The sequence below is a fragment of the Saccopteryx leptura genome, chromosome 3, assembly GCF_036850995.1.
Source record: "Saccopteryx leptura isolate mSacLep1 chromosome 3, mSacLep1_pri_phased_curated, whole genome shotgun sequence".
NCBI classification, from domain to species: domain Eukaryota; kingdom Metazoa; phylum Chordata; class Mammalia; order Chiroptera; family Emballonuridae; genus Saccopteryx; species Saccopteryx leptura.
In genome coordinates this window covers 9,741,792-9,757,497 of record NC_089505.1, presented here as the reverse complement: position 1 = coordinate 9,757,497, position 15,706 = coordinate 9,741,792, and the positions used below count along the sequence as shown (strand labels likewise).

Sequence of the window (15,706 nt, the reverse complement as noted above, 5' to 3'; positions counted from 1 at the left end):
CGATGGAGGGCACCCCCCAGCGGTCACAGGGAACAGAAGGAATAGTAAAAATAAGAACCAACAAGGCACCGTAATTGGCTCTTAGTAAGCATTTCATAAACTGGAGCCATTATTTTTGATTGAGTACCTATTATGTATCACACACTATATTAAGTACTTTACATAAATTATCTCAAAAGCCCCGGGGGTAGTAAAAGCAGCAGAATGTGTGGTTCAAGAAGCAGCGCTTGGTCTCTTGTTCTTGTCACTTGTTTGTAAGCGGTAGAAGCAGGATTTTATTTTATTTTATTTTTTATTTATTTATTTTTTTAAAACTATTTTTTTTATTTTATTCATTTTAGAGAGGAGAGGGAGAGACAGAGGAGAGACAGAGAAGGAGAAGGAGGGAGGAGCTGGAAGCATCAACTCCCATATGTGCCTTGACCAGGCAAGCCCAGGGTTTCAAACCGGCGACCTCAGCATTTCCAGGTCGACGCTTTATCCACTGCGCCACCACAGGTCAGGCCGTAGAAGCAGGATTTTAATGAAGACTTTTGCTCCAAAGACCTTTCACACAATCACGGACACTGTGGGAAGCCACAGAGGCAGAAAACAAACTTAAGGGCCTTTATAGATGTGCTGAGAGTTGGCTGTATTTGTACTTGAATGAAAGAGTTTACACATGTGGGCCTTAAGGAAAACTATGCTATCAGGAAGGGTGGTTTCAAGGTTAGTATTTTTCATTTTGCATAAGAAAAAACACCTGTTTGTTCAGTCTTGATGGTATTTGTTAAGTATTTATATTGTTATATAGATTGTATTTAAGTCAAGGAAATTCTTCAAATGCATATTTTCATCCTTATTTCTTTTACTAACTGTGTGTGTGTCTGTAATTTTCTAAAGTTGGAAATGGGGAGGCAATCAGACAGACTCCCACATGTGCCCAACCGGGATCCACCCAGCATGCCCACCAGGGGGTGATGCTCTGCCCATCTGGGGCGTTGCTCTGTTGCCACTAGAGCCATTCTAGCGCCTGAGGCAAAGGTTATGGAGCCATCCTCAGCGCCCACCAACTTTGCTCCAATGGAGCTTTAGCTGCGGAAGGGGAAGAGAGAGACAGAGAGGAAGGAGAGGGGGAGGGGTGGAGAAGCAGATGGGCGCTTCTCCTGTTGCCCTGGCCGGGAATAGAACCTGGGACTCCTGCACGCCAGGCCGACGCTCTACCACTGAGCAAACCGGCCAGGGCCTTTTTGTGTTTTTTTTTTTTTTTTTTACAGAGACAGAGAGAGAGTCAGAGAGAGGGACAGACAGGGACAGACAGACAGGAATGGAGAGATGAGAAGCATCAATCATTAGTTTTTCGTTGTGACACCTTAGTTGTTCATTGATTGCTTTCTGATATGTGCCTTGACCGTGGGCATTCAGTAGACCGAGTAACCCCTTGCTCGAGCCAGCAACCTTGGATCCAAGCTGGTGAGCCTTGCTCAAACCAGATGGGCCCCCGCGCTCAAGCTGGCGACCTCGGGGTCTCGAACCTGGGTCCTCCGCATCCCAGTCCGACACTCTATCCACTGTGCCACTGCCTGGTCAGGCTATTTCTTTTATTAACTGTTTTAAGTCTGACACTAAGGGTCAGATTTAAAATTTTTTCTCCAGACCCTGATTGCCTATCCCACTGTGCGTGCATGTGTGTGTGTGTGTGTGGTGTGTGCGCGCGCATGCATGCGAAAGACAGCGAGAGAAAGACAGAGGGACTTTGAAGGTAGGAGCTACCTTGTTTACTTCCTTTGTATCCCTCACCATGTTTAGCATAATATTGAGCTTTCAGTTGAAGCATAATACTTAAATTGAGGATTCTTCTGTTTGAGATACTTTAAAACTAAATGTATTTTTTTCTTAAAGGTTTCAAACTTAATTTCAGGGGTTTCATATTGTTATCAAACGATGCTGTTATCAGTACTTCTTTAAATACATTATACTTATGTGCATACATATGTAAGGCAAGTATTGCTTGTTTAAAAAATCACATTTTTTTGCCTGACCAGGCGGTGGCGCAGTGGATAGAGCATCAGACTAGGATGCGGAGGACCTAGGTTCGAGACCCCAAGGTAGCCAGCTTGAGCGTGGGCCCATCTGGTTTGAACAAAAGCTCACCAGCTTCAACCCAAGGTTGCTGGCTCGAGCAAGGGGTTACTCAGTCTGCTGAAGACCCACGGTAAAGGCACATATGAGAAAGCAATCAATGAACAACTAAGGTATTGCAACGAGCAACGAAAAACTAATGATTGATGCTTCTCATCTCTCCATTCCTGTCTGTCTATCCCTCTCTCTGACTCTCTGTCTCTGTGAAAAAAAAAAAAATCACATTTTTTTAGCCTGGCCAGAAGTGGCACAGTGAATAGAGCATTGACCCCGGACGCTGAAGTTCTAAACCCAAGGTCACCAGCTTGAGTGTGGAGTCCTCATCGACAGGATCCCATGGTGGCTGGCTTGAAGCTCAAGGTCGCTGGCTTGAGCAAGAGGTCACTGGCTCTGCTGGAGCCTCCCCGTCAAGACACATATGAGAAGCAATCAATGAACAACTAAAGTGACATAACTATGAGTTGCTGTTTCTCATCACGCTTTTTTTCTCTCTCGCAAAAACAAAACAAAACAAAAAACACGTTTTTTAAAAATTAAAAAATGTAGGTAGAACTTGCCAATACTCTAAGATTGTGAAATCTTAGCCATGGAATTTCAGAATTTAAGGACTTGTAGTCTAACTTTCCTTTCTGACATCCAAAAATTCATAGAAGCAGGAATTCTTATATCTGAAGCTGATTTGGGAAATCTGGCAATTAGGCAGAATGGGGAAAAAAGTTCTGATCCTTTACAAAAACTGGCTGCTATACTTAACTCTATTGGGCATTTTATGCCACAAGTCAAGGAAGAAAGTATGGTGACTCCCGCATATTTTTAAAAAGAACTACACATATGTGGGTGGCCGCACAACTGGCAATGCTATTTCTTTGTATATGTTGGAAAATAAAACACGGATGCAGAAAGTTTCCATTCCTGGCAGGTCATCGATTTAATAGGAGGTCAGGGGAAGCCATGCTTTCCTTTCCCCTGTGTGCCTTAAAATGACGCTATCCGGTGTTTCCTGGGTAAGACACCTGAAAGAGAGTCGGAGAGCGTCACCCTCAAAGACGCTTGAACGACTGCCTTCCCGGGCGCTGCGCCGGTTCCGGGTCCGAGCACAGCGGAGGCTCCCGTGGCTCGCGAGCGAGGACAGCGGGATATCCGCTTCCGGCCCCGATGCAGTGGGGCCCGCACGCCAATCAGGACACGGCCGTGGTCCGCTTGCTGCCGCCGGGCCGGGCGGGACGAGTCCAGCTGTTTCCCCCGCTGTCCAGGCGCGGAGTGGCCGCGGGGAACGACGGCTGCGGCCTTGCGCGCGCGCGGACTGGGGCGGGCGGCTCTGCCGACTGGGGGTGCTGTTCGTGGGAGCGGGTGGCGGCCAAGCGGCAGCTCGGGCGGGGACCGAGCGCGAGGGGAGGCGGCGAGGTCCCGACCCCGGCCGGGAGGCGGCGGGCACGAGGGCACGAGGCTGGCGGCCGAGGAGCCTGCCAGCCGCCTGGGTCACGTGGCGCGGTCACGTGGCGCGGAGCCGGGCCCAACAGCGGCGGCGGCGGCGGCGGCCGAGGGAGGCGGAGACTCGGCCGAGACGCGGAGGGAGGCGGCGGCGGCGGCGGCGGCGGCGGGGCTGCTGCAGGCGGAGCGGAGCGGCGCGGAGGAGCGCAGGCCGCCGCTCGGCCGCCCGGAGGTGAGGCGGGCGCGGGCCGCTGGCACCACCGCCCTCCGGGGCGCGGAGGAGGCGGGCCCGAGCGCCGCCAGTCCCCTCGAGGCGCGCGCGGGGCCCCGAGCCCGGCCAGGCCCCTGTGCGGGCGCGGCGGGGGACGCGGCGGCGGGCCGGGCCGGGCGGGCGGCGGGCGGCCGTCCCGGAGCCCCTGGCGGCGCGGGGGCAGAGCGTGGCGGGGACCCGGCTCCGCGCGGCGCTGGCCGCCGCTGAGCCGCTTTCGCCTTTTGTTTCCGCGTATCAGAAAATGGGGCGAGAGAGGAGCTCGCTGTGCGTGCGCGCGTGTGTAAATCAGGAGGCGTTTGGCGTGGAGCCATTTTTTTTCTTACTTGTGGAGCCAGAAAACCCCTTAAAACGGTTTCCCCGGGGCGACGGGGCCGCGCCCCTCTGCTTCCTCCCCGGCGTCTGGACTGAGCGGCTCGCCCCCCAGCCCCTGCCCACCTCCTCGCCCTCGGGTCTGTCCCCCCTCCGGCCCCTTCCTGCCCGCCCTCCGCCGTGGGAGCCCCGGGCCAGCGGGCTGTCTGCACAGCGGCGCGGTCACCTGTCGTGGCAGCTGCGTGGAAAGGCTGGCGCTTCTGCTGTCTGGTCGGTGCTGTTTCCTCTGGCAAATCACGGGGATTCCGCTCCGAACCCCAACCCTTCCTCTTTCCCCTGCGCTCCGAAACCAAGTGCCTGCTGCCTGCTCTGAAGTTTGACCCGCTTGGGCAATTAGCAGGGAGACGTGTCTACTTTTTCCTGTCACAGCACTTCAAGGTTGGAAAGGTGAGGGCCATCTAGCTCGGTGGAAGGAAATGAGGGTGACCCGATCCCATTGGGGGTTGATGTGGTGGCTTACCTGCTAAATTGCCATGGTGATCGGGAAGTCTTCAGACACTTCCCTCCTTGGACACAACTCCCCTTGCAGGGAGCAGTTTCCTGGATTTCTCTACGTGGGGACCCCTCTTGCTATTTCGCAGGAGTTCAGCGCGTTTACTTAAGGATACAGTACCCAGTAGACATGCTTTAAGAAAAGCACTGGGAAAGCCAGTTACTTCTGAGGTTTTGAAGAATGTGAATATTCCTGGGGGAGGGGGGGCTCCTTCTTCCCGCCTCTGCCTGTGTGTGTCAGGTTCCCATTTCTTAGTCGTTAGAGTGTATTTCGTGCAGGCAGGGCCACTGGGAATGGGCTGTGGCCCTGGAGAGCCGCTGCCCAGCAGGCCCCACGGCACCAGCTTGCCAGGGTGGAGGTTGTGATGGATGTGAAGCGACAGGGCACCTTGCACAGAGCCACACTGCAATCCGGAGAGCCGCCACCGAGTCTCCTGGCGGCTGGCGGGGCAGTTTGCAAGCTGGTGTCAACATTGTGCAGTGATAGCCACATCAGCCTCCTCGGACTGCTCCATTTCTTCCTAGTTTGCTGCCATGGACATGAGTATGTGAATAAATCGTGAGTAGCCACATCTAGTGTTTGGTCCCTCAATTTAGATACTAGGACTGACTTGGTTTGACAGAGTTGTTAGAGGATGTGAATTTCCTATAAGAATTTTAAGTGCTTTATCTTTGTAAGGGTTGTGAAAGCAGTGTTTTCATGTGATGGGGGAGGCATTGTTGACCTTTAGAGTTAGAAGTATGTAATTCTGAGTTAGAGGAATAATATAGGGAACACATTTTAACACAATGGAGCTTTCAGACATGGGTGCAGAACGGAAAGCTAGGTGTGCATGCTGTGCCTGAGAAACAGTAATATAATGTATTCACTACTATGTATTTTAAAACAATGATTTTTTCATTTAGAAACGATGTATCATATTGGACTTCCTAATTTTTGTATGAAGGTGTAAGAGTGGCAGTTTGATTATTCACACTTTTTTCCCCACCAAAACTCTTAAGTAGAAATTTTTTTTTTTACCCCATAAAAGGACATTTAGTACATGAAACCTGTTTTCCATTGAACCATCCGACATTGATGCTGGGCTCCCAAGTAGAGAAGACCGGTGGAGAATGGCAGCCTTCCTTCTGGCTGATCTCAGCCCCCTCTCTCGATTCTGTACAGAGGGGACCAGGTTTTCTTTTTGGTTTACTCCAGATTCACTGGGTATTGGAAGTCAGGAATATTTATTGAGTGCCTGCCTTGTGCGTGGTTAAGCTAGGACATGGTTCTTCATCTGTTCCACTGCATTTACGAGATCAATTCTTGTCTTTCCTGTTCCTTTCTGTGGAGGGAGAAAGATTGAAAATGGGTTGAGTGGCCCAGCTATGCACATGATTCACCAGATGCCTTGCTTTAGTTGTTGCATTGGTTCCCTTTTAGGATTCTGTGAAGTAGTGTCAGTATCACTAAAGCTTTACTGAATTATTATATATATTTGCCCTTAGTGCAGGGGTCCCCAAACTTTTTACACAGGGGGCCAGTTCACTGTCCCTCAGACCGTTGGAGGGCCGGACTATAAAAAAAAACTATGAACAAATCCCTATGCACACTGCACATATCTTATTTTAAAGTAAAAAACAAAACGGGAACAAATACAATATTTAAAATGAAGAACAAGTAAATTTAAATCAACAAACTGACCAGTATTTCAATGGGAACTATGGTCCTGCTTTTGGCTAATGAGATGGTCAATGTGCTCCTCTCACTGACCACCAATGAAAAAGGTGCCCCTTCCGGAAGTGCGGCGGGGGGCCGGATAAATGGCCTCAGGGGGCCACATGTGGCCCTCGGGCCGTAGTTTGGGGACCCCTGCCTTAGTGAGACTGCTGAGACTGCAGGGACTGTGCAATTAAGATGTCAGATTCCTTTCATTTGGCTGGGATAATGTTAATTTAGTTACCAAATTTTAATGTACTAAGCATACTAAAATTTTTTGTGATATGCTATACATAACCTAGAATTTATCATTTTAACTGTTTTGGAGCGTACAGTTCAGTGGGACTAAGTACAGTCACATTGCTGTTCCACTGTCACCACTATCCATCCCTCTCCAGAACTTTTTCATCTTCCTGAACTGAAACTTCGTACCCGTTAAACAGTAACTACCCTTTCCTTCCTGCGGGGGACCTGGCAACCACCATTCTGCTTCTCTAGGAGTTTGTCTGTATTAGGAACCTACAGCAGTGAAATCATACAGTGTTTGTCCTTTCGTGACTGGCTTATTTCATTTAGTGTGCTGTTTTCAAGGTTTGGTCATATTACATGCGTCAGAATTTCCTTTTTAAGGCTGAATAATACACTATTGTATTACATACATACTGCATTTTGTTTATAAAAATTTTTTTTTTTCTTTCTTTTTTTTTTTTTTCTGAAGCTGGAAACAGGGAGAGACAGTCAGACAGACTCCCGCATGCGCCCGACCGGGATCCACCCGGCACGCCCACCAGGGGCGATGCTCTGCCCACCAGGGGGGCGATGCTCTGCCCATCCTGGGCGTCGCCATATTGCGACCAGAGCCACTCTAGCGCCTGAGGCAGAGGCCACAGAGCCATCCCCAGCGCCCGGGCCATCTTTGCTCCAATGGAGCCTTGGCTGCGGGAGGGGAAGAGAGAGACAGAGAGGAAGGCGCGGCGGAGGGGTGGAGAAGCAAATGGGCGCTTCTCCTGTGTGCCCTGGCCGGGAATCGAACCCGGGTCCTCCGCACGCTAGGCCGACGCTCTACCGCTGAGCCAACCGGCCAGGGCTGTTTATAAAAATTTTAACATTAAATGTCAACAACCATGGTAACCTCATCACGATAAGGAATTCTCACTGGAAATTCCAGCTATCTTTGTTTAATTAAAACAGGAAAACAGATGCACATTTCTTTTTTATTTTTTAAATTAAAAAAGAAATTAATATTGACATTTTAGAGAGAAAAGAAGGAGGGAAGAGAGAAATATTGATTTTGTTGTTTCATTTATTCATGCCCGCATTAGTTGATCCTTTTATGTGCCCTGACTGCGGGTCAAACCCGCAACCTCGGCATGTCCGGATGACGCTCTAACTAACTGAACCATGTGGCCAGGGCCTGCACAGTTCCTTTTTAAAATATAGGTCCCATGGGGAATAAAACTAATCCGTACATTATGTTCTTGTTGTACATCTTTCCGAAATTTGTGGCTCATGCAGATGATGCTTTTGTTTCCCAGTTGATGTTATAATTAATAGTGGCATATTTGCTGTATGAAAGCATGTAGGGTTTACGCTGAGGTGTAATATAGATGATATAGGAAGGGCAGGAATAATGTATGATTATCCTGGTATTTACCACTTCCCAATATCTTTAGTTAGTTCCCTAGCATCCTTCTACAGCGATGGGTGAGGGTTTTTTTCTTTGTGTGTCTCTTTATGAACTCTATTAGCGTATGTCATGTGTTTCAGTCCATTTCAGTTATTGTTCTAGTGCTCAAACTGCCCCATCTTTGGGCAGATTGGCTTATTCAGCTTGGCTCTAAGTCTTTAAGGCATGCCTCTAGGAATCTATGGTAGCTTCCTTGCTTTCTGGTGTGACAAGATGTTTCAGGCTCATCCTGTACCCTTCCTGTTCCACATTTAGAATCAGAACAGAGCAATTTGTAAAAAAATAAATAAATAACCAATAAATACATTAAAATGTTTCATTAGTAATTAAATAAATGAAATTTAAAGAAATTTGTTATACATTGAATGTGTCTTCCCCAAGTCCAATACTCTGAAGCTTTATCCTCAGGAGTTATAGTATTTTGGAGATGGGGCCTTTGGGAGGTATTAGGGTAAAGTGTGGAGCCTCTATGGTGGCATTAGTGGCCTTATAAGAAGAGACACTAGAGAGCTTGCGCCCTCCCCCCTGTGTCCCGATCGTGCACATAGAGAGGTTGTGTGAACACATAGCCAGATGGCAGCTGCCTTCAAGCTAAGAGGAGCAGCCTCAGAATGAAACCTACACACTGGCATCTTAATCTTGGATTTCTCAGCCTCCAGAATTGTAAGAAATGAATTTCCGTTGTTGAAGCCACTCTAGTCCACGCCATATTTGTTATGGCAGTCCAAGCCAAAGAAGACACCATTTTTCAAATAGTATAGTGGTAATATAATTTAGACTGAATTTAGACCTTTTACAGGTTGTGAACAAACTGATTAAGCTTAGTATAAAATATTACATTATTATGATTACTCTGGTAACCGTCTTGGTTGCCTTACCATTTGGGCACTTCCCTGATTGGAATGGGGGTAAGGATAACGATAATTCCCAGTATACCAGGTATACTCAGTAGAGGTGGACATTGATGGATCATTCTAAGTACAAATATTGATTGACTTACGACCTATGCAACTTATGACCAATACAACTTAACGACCATTCGACTTTACGACCACAATCACTAGCCAGGACTGCTCTGTGTCTGGCAGCGCAAGCGTTGCCCAGCCGGGCGTACAACAGGGCGGACCAGCTTCCAGCAGAACTACCATCTCCATGTGCACCATTTCAACTGTTTTCCCAGACTTGGTACAGCAATTTGTGTTTTGTGTCTTGGATATTTTTCATCAAACCTCTCCCAAGATGTCTACTAAGAGGAAATTGTCTTTGCAAATATTAAACCAGTTGTACTGGTAATGCAGTGTTTTACTTAAACCTGACGAATGTAAAAATAAGAAACAAAATGGTGTAGAGATGATACAAATGGCATAAAATGAACAAAGAAAATTATGATATATAACAATAATGAAAGAAAATTATGATAAAATATGACTTAAAGATTTTTTTTTTTCTTCTGAAGCTAGAAATGGGGAGACACAGTCAGACAGACTCCCGCATGCGCCCGACCGGGATCCACCCGGCACACCCACCAGGGGGCGATGCTCTGCCCCTCTGGGGTGTCACTCTGTCACGAGCAGAGCCACTCTAGCGCCTGGGGCAGAGGCCAAGGAGCCATCCCCAGCTCCCGGGCCATCTTTGCTCCAATGGAGCCTCGCTGCGGGAGGGGAAGAGAGAGACAGAGAGGAAGGAGAGGGGGAGGGGTGGAGAAGCAGATGGGCGCTTCTCCTGTGTGCCCTGGCCGGGAATCGAACCCGGGACTCCTGCACGCCAGGCCGACGCTCTACCACTGAGCCAACCGGTCAGGGCCTGACTTAAAGATTTTTATAACATTATTTCACAGTACTGTACATATAGCGCCTACTCAGCTTACAACCAAATCATGTTACGACTGGTCTGTCAGAGCCAATTGTGGTCGTAAGTCGAGCACTAGCCATAACTGCTTTTATGTATTAAAATGTAAGATTTGCATAATTTTTAAGTCATCAACTCCACATTGAGGAGTTATCCTAAAGAAATAATAGGAAAAGTTAGCAAAGAGATGTGTAGTAAAGTATATACTACTTAGTATATACAGTTATATAGTAAATAACCTTAACTAAGGAACTGAGTAAATAGATTATGGTACTTTCATTGCATGCAGCCATTGAAAATAATGATATGGATCTATATTAACCAGTCTGGAAAGATGCCCGTGATATGTTAGAGTGAAAAAGGGAGGTTACAGAACTGTAAGCATAGCACTTTTTTATATTATTATTCATTTTGGAAAGGGGAGAGAGAGATAGAGAAGGAGGGGAGGAGCAGGAAGCATCAACTTCCACATGTCCCTTGACCAAGCAAGCCCAGGGTTTCAAAATGGCGACCTCAGCACTCCAGATTGACGCTTTATCCACTGGGCCACCACAGGTCAGACTCTTGGCACTTTTATATAATGTAGACAAAGCAAATGAAGAACAACTAGGCTTTAGTAGCCAAGAACCAGGGCTGCAAGGATCTATTATAGCTTTCAGAAACCATCTATTGGAAAGTCTGTTTCAGTTGCTATCGTCTCGTGCTTGTGTTGTAAGATGCAGCTTTTCTAGTTAGGGTAGCTTGCCCACCATCTGGCCGTGTGTGTGTGTGTGTGTGTGTGTGTGTGTGTGTGTGTGTGTGTGTGTGTGTATGTGTGTGTGTGTGTGTGTGTAGAATAGTTCTCAATTGACAGTCCCACAAAAACCATAAGAAATAGAGGAGGAGCCATGAATAGAGTTGAGGGTGCTTCTAACTAATGAAAGGGGAGACAAAGAGATAGATGCCCACTGTGTATTCAGTTAAAATTAAATAAAATCTTTGCTCAGAAGTGTTGAGTTAATTACCTCATCTCTATAAATTACTATAAACTATGGTAAATTTTGACTTTTTTCCTTTAACATCTCTTTTTGGCATATTAGCACCTATACCAGAGGGCAAATCTTATTTGGTTTCTTGTTTTCATAGAAAATGATGGGTCAAAATAAAAATTTTGGAGTATTCATGGATTTTAAAAATTATGATATTTTCCCCTTTAAATATGTTTCAGAATCAGATATATTTCTCTCACATCAGTATGTAGGAATAGAAGTCTTTGTACTTGTGTGGTATCAAGGATACCTACCCTGGAGAGAAGGGTATTTTAAGAACAGAATTGAAAAGTGGTTTATGGAAAGCCTCCACTAGTACTATAGTAGGTTGTGGAGTATAGAAAATTATTCTGTAGGTGTACAGAAGTGCTGTGCAGATAATATAGACTTATTGGAACATCTTTCTCACTGTGTTATATATTTTTAAATTTATTTTATATATTTTTTGAGAGAGGTACAGACAGACAGGAAGGGAGAGAGATGAGAAGCATTAACTCATAGTTGTGGCACCTTAGTTGCTCATTGATTGCTTCTCATATGTGCCTTGCCTGGGAGGCTCCAGCCGAGCCAGTGACCACTTGCTCAATGTAGCAACCTTTGGGCTTGAGTCAGCAGTGACCATGGGGTCATGTCTTTGATCCCATGCTTAAGCTGGTGACCCCGTGCTTAAGCTGGTGGGCCTGTGGGGTTCAAATCTGGAGCCTCAGCATCCCAAGTCGACACTCTATCCACTGTACCACCATTCAGGCATCACTTGTTTTTCATCAAAAACACAATTAGGCCTGACCTATGGTGGCGCAGTGGATAAAGCATAGACCTGGAATGCTGAAGTCGCCGGTTCAAAACCCTGCACTTGTCTGGTCAGGGCACATATGGAAGTTGATGCTTCCTCCTCCTCCCCCCTTTCTCTCTCTCCCTCATTCTCCTCTCTAAAATGAATAAATAAAAATAAAAATAAAAAAGAGATGAAAGTACCTGCTTTCAAGAATCTTACATTAAAAAAAAAGCACTATTAAAGTTGAAATGGATGTGAAAGAGCTTTGAAAAAGATATACAATCTAATTTAAGAGACTAATTTCGCCTGACCAGATGGTGGTGCAGTGGATAGAGCATCGGACTGGGATGCCGAGGACCCAGGTTCGAGATCCCAAGGTCACTAGTTTGAGCGCAGGCTCATCTGGTTCAAGCAAAAAGCTCATCAGCTTGGACCCACGCTCTCTGGCTTGAGCAAGGGGCTACTTGGTCTGCTGAAGGCCCACGGTCAAGGCACATATGAGAAAGCAATCAATGAGCAACTAAGGTGTCGCAACGAAAAACTGATGATTGATGCTTCTCATCTCTCTCCGTACCTGTCTGTCTGTCCCTATCTATCCCTCTCTCTGACTCTCTATCTGTAAAAAAAGAAAAAAAAATAGACTAATTTCTCACTTTTTAAAATTTAAAGATTTCATTTTGACCTTAATGGATGTGAAAGGATTTAGAAATACATAATATAAAGTAGTATGTTGTAAAAATTACTTCTGCTAGTCTTTCTTTTAGTCGTCTTTATACTTAGACGCTTTCTCCCGGAGTGGAATGGGCAGTAAAGAAGCATTGGGTTCAAGAGGGTGTTGTGTCAGATCTGTTCATGTCTGGTTAGGGCTAAGAAGGTAGCCCTTTCAATGAGTAATTTTTATGACAGAAGTTTCGATCTTTACTTTCAAGTCTCAGCTGTTGATCTAATTAGTTACTGGATTCTATATCTACTTACAGAAACTTGCTCAGTGTTTTCAAGTTCCACTTCAATGTCATAGACAGAATTTACTGGGTTCAGAATTTTCTCATCTTACTGAATGTTTCTTTTACCTGTTTCTTACAAAAGACAAAAGGAAGATTAGTTTAGCCATGAGACATTTACTTCTGATTTGTGTGTGTGTGATCTTCCGTCTCTGGCAAGGAGAATCAAGAGTTTTGTGTAGAAAACCTTTTAGGTTCATACTACTGTCCCACTACATGCCTTTCCTTCATCTTTGGCTATTAAGAGTATATGTTACCACCCCAGGGAAACACGTGTATTGTTAATTGAACCTTATAAATAGTAGTTTCAGAAGTCCTTGATGAGCTACAGGCTGAGCTGTTAGTGCTAAAAAGGTTTGGTGGACAATTTTAATATCCATAAAAAAGTTGATCAGTAGTGATGTTATCATTTGTTGAGACCATAAGGATTGTCTTTGAACATAATCAGTTTTTTAAGCTTCAGACAACCCTGTTAGCCACAAAACCAGATGGACAAATTCAGCTCCAGTCAGTGGTGGGATTCAGCCGGTTTGCACTGGTTCAGTAAGTAGAAATGATCCCTAATTTTTTGTTGAGTTCAGCGAATCAGTTGTTAAAATGGCACTTATAATCAGGGTTCTCTGTAAGGTGGGTGCCTGGGCAGCCACCTAAGTGGAAATCACAAATTTGCATTCCTCACTCTTTTAATGTCATCTGTGCAACAGCATATTCTAAGCACCTGTAGCAATATTCATTCTGTCCGTAGATGAAAAATATTACAAGTTAGGACGCCAATCAAGAAGTAATATGGAAATATCTTAACAGTTTTATTTTTTGTCATGTATTATTTAATATTTTTTCATTAATGTTTTAAAAGTCTTATAATCTAGTTTTGTGTACCTCTTTTATTCTTATTTAACTATTAAATGCATGAAATAATAAACTACCTTTCGGTATATCTTTTTTTTTAATTTAAAACAGTCATTAGGGCAGTGAACCAGTTTTTAAATTATTTGAGTCCCACCACTGGCTCCAGTGGTTAGAATGTCAAAACATGCATCATAAGACTTTAGCTTATGCTGGGTATGTAAACCCTGGTGAGCCAAAGCTGACACTTTATTTTATTTATTTATTTATTTTTTGGGGTTATTTTTCTGAAGTTGGAAACAGGGAGGCAGTCAGACAGACTTCCGCATGCGCCCGACTGGGATCCACCCGGCATGCCCACCAGGGGGCGATGCTCTGCCCATCTGGGGTGTTGCTCTGTTGCAACCAGAGCCATTCTAGCACCTGAGGCAGAGGCCATGGAGCCATCCTCAGCGCCCGGGCCAACTTTTTGCTCCAATGGAGCCTCGGCTGCTGGAGGGGAAGAGAAAGAGAGACAGAGAGGAAGGAGAGGGGGAGAGGTGGAGAAGCAGATGGGCGCTTCTTCTGTGTGCCCTGGCTGGGACTCGAACCCGGGACTCCTGCATGCCATGCCAATGCTCTTACCACTGAGCCAACCGGCCAGGGCCCAAAGCTGACACTTTAGATGGGCAGAGTTGTGCTTAGAATTGTTAAATAATCAGAAAGTTTATCTATATATTAACATTTGTCAGATTACAAAAAAATGCCTTCAAAAAGTCATACCTGGATTTAATTTATCTGAGCAAAAGAAGTTGAGACACAATGGGTCATTGGAACAGCAGGTGGATGAATGTAGTTAAAACTCAGATCACATTTTTCAGTGTTTACCAATAGTTTAAATCTCCTTCATTTTTGTTCTTATCTTTTTTTCATGAAATCTGTGTTTCCTATATAAGTTAATTTTTCTGAATTTCCTTATACCTGAATAATAAAATAAATTCTGTAATATTTAAAATGCTTGGAATAAAACACAACAATTCTTAGCAGAAGATAGAACACTCACAGTTTCTCATTCCCGCAGTAGTGCTGTGACAAGTGGGAATGCAGGTGGCACACGGAGTATTGAGTCTCCACAGCCAGCTTTGCTTCCGAGGGGCTCTGAATAAACGGAGTATAGGGTTGGGTGCTGCCCACAACCCATTCATTACGGCTTACTAGAGCATCAGTCCCAACCGTGTTGGATTTATGGCATCCAATTTGTGCTTGATTTTGTATCTCCTTCCTCCTCACCATTCTAATGGTTCTGACAGGTTCTGTTATTGGTGGAGATCAAAGTGCTGGTATGTGAAGTCCACAAATAATTACCATAATTCAATTTTATATAATTATGTCAGCCTTTAATTTTAAATAATCACTACCAAACCTTTTCTGGACCATTGACAAGCTGCACAATTATATTACTCTATGTGGTATAAATGTATTTATCTGTTTTTAATCAATTAAAGTTCATGTTGTCTTGAAATTTTTTGTGGTGCAATGTAGTGAATTGGATTTGTATCTTATGTGTATTCATGTGCAAGAAATGTGATAGAGAAACATTAGGTACCGTTGTAGGTCCCTCCTAGGCTGAGAATACTTCTCTTTGCAGAGGTAGATAAAGAAGCAACAGTACTTATAAGGTGTTTTGAGATCAATCTTCTATGAATTTATTGCAAATTGTAAATAAGTAGAGAAGACTGACTGAAGGTTGACTGATGGTTCAGAAATGGTGTATTGTGTTTAATTCTGAGAGCCATGGAATATCACACTGTCTTCTCTTTCTTAGCTTTCTGTCTTTTGCAAATAACTGTGGTCTCCTGGCTGACTAATGGTCATAAAAGAGGAATCTCCTTGGCTGTCCTTTGTCTGTGTTCAGATGGTGAAGTTCTTTCTCTTTCACATGACATGGAAAGACGTGTATGTGCTTGGCTTTGGGGAATTGATCTGTTTCTATGGTGTATACGAGACAGCCATAACTTTTTGTGGGTAATAGGGTAAACACTGTCATGTGATAGGTACCAAAAATCAGTCAATTTTTTTTTTCTAGCGAGAGAGAGAGAAAGGGACAGACAGGAAGGAGAGAGTTGAGAAGCATCAACTCATAGTTGTGGCACCTTAGT

General features: G+C 45.1%; 1 protein-coding gene and 1 long non-coding RNA gene across 4 annotated transcripts in view; one reads left to right on the top strand and one right to left on the bottom strand.

Moving 5' to 3' along the window:
* Positions 1-3,024: 3,024 nt before the first annotated feature.
* On the bottom strand, positions 3,025-4,467 carry LOC136398693 (uncharacterized). The gene is made up of 2 exons (XR_010750035.1): positions 4,359-4,467; positions 3,025-3,134 (listed from the first exon to the last, which is right to left on the bottom strand). It is a non-coding gene; the product is annotated as an uncharacterized lncRNA (long non-coding RNA).
* The window catches only part of TULP4 (TUB like protein 4), a 185,093-nt gene continuing 172,501 nt past the window's right edge, over positions 3,115-15,706 (top strand). For 2 of the 3 annotated variants that reach the window (XM_066372934.1, XM_066372932.1), the window contains exon 1: positions 3,115-3,784. The gene's annotated coding sequence lies outside the window, so the exon portion shown is untranslated. Of the gene's footprint in view, positions 3,785-4,470; positions 4,580-15,706 lie in introns of those variants that run through there. The other variant, XM_066372933.1, reaches the window with a different exon arrangement.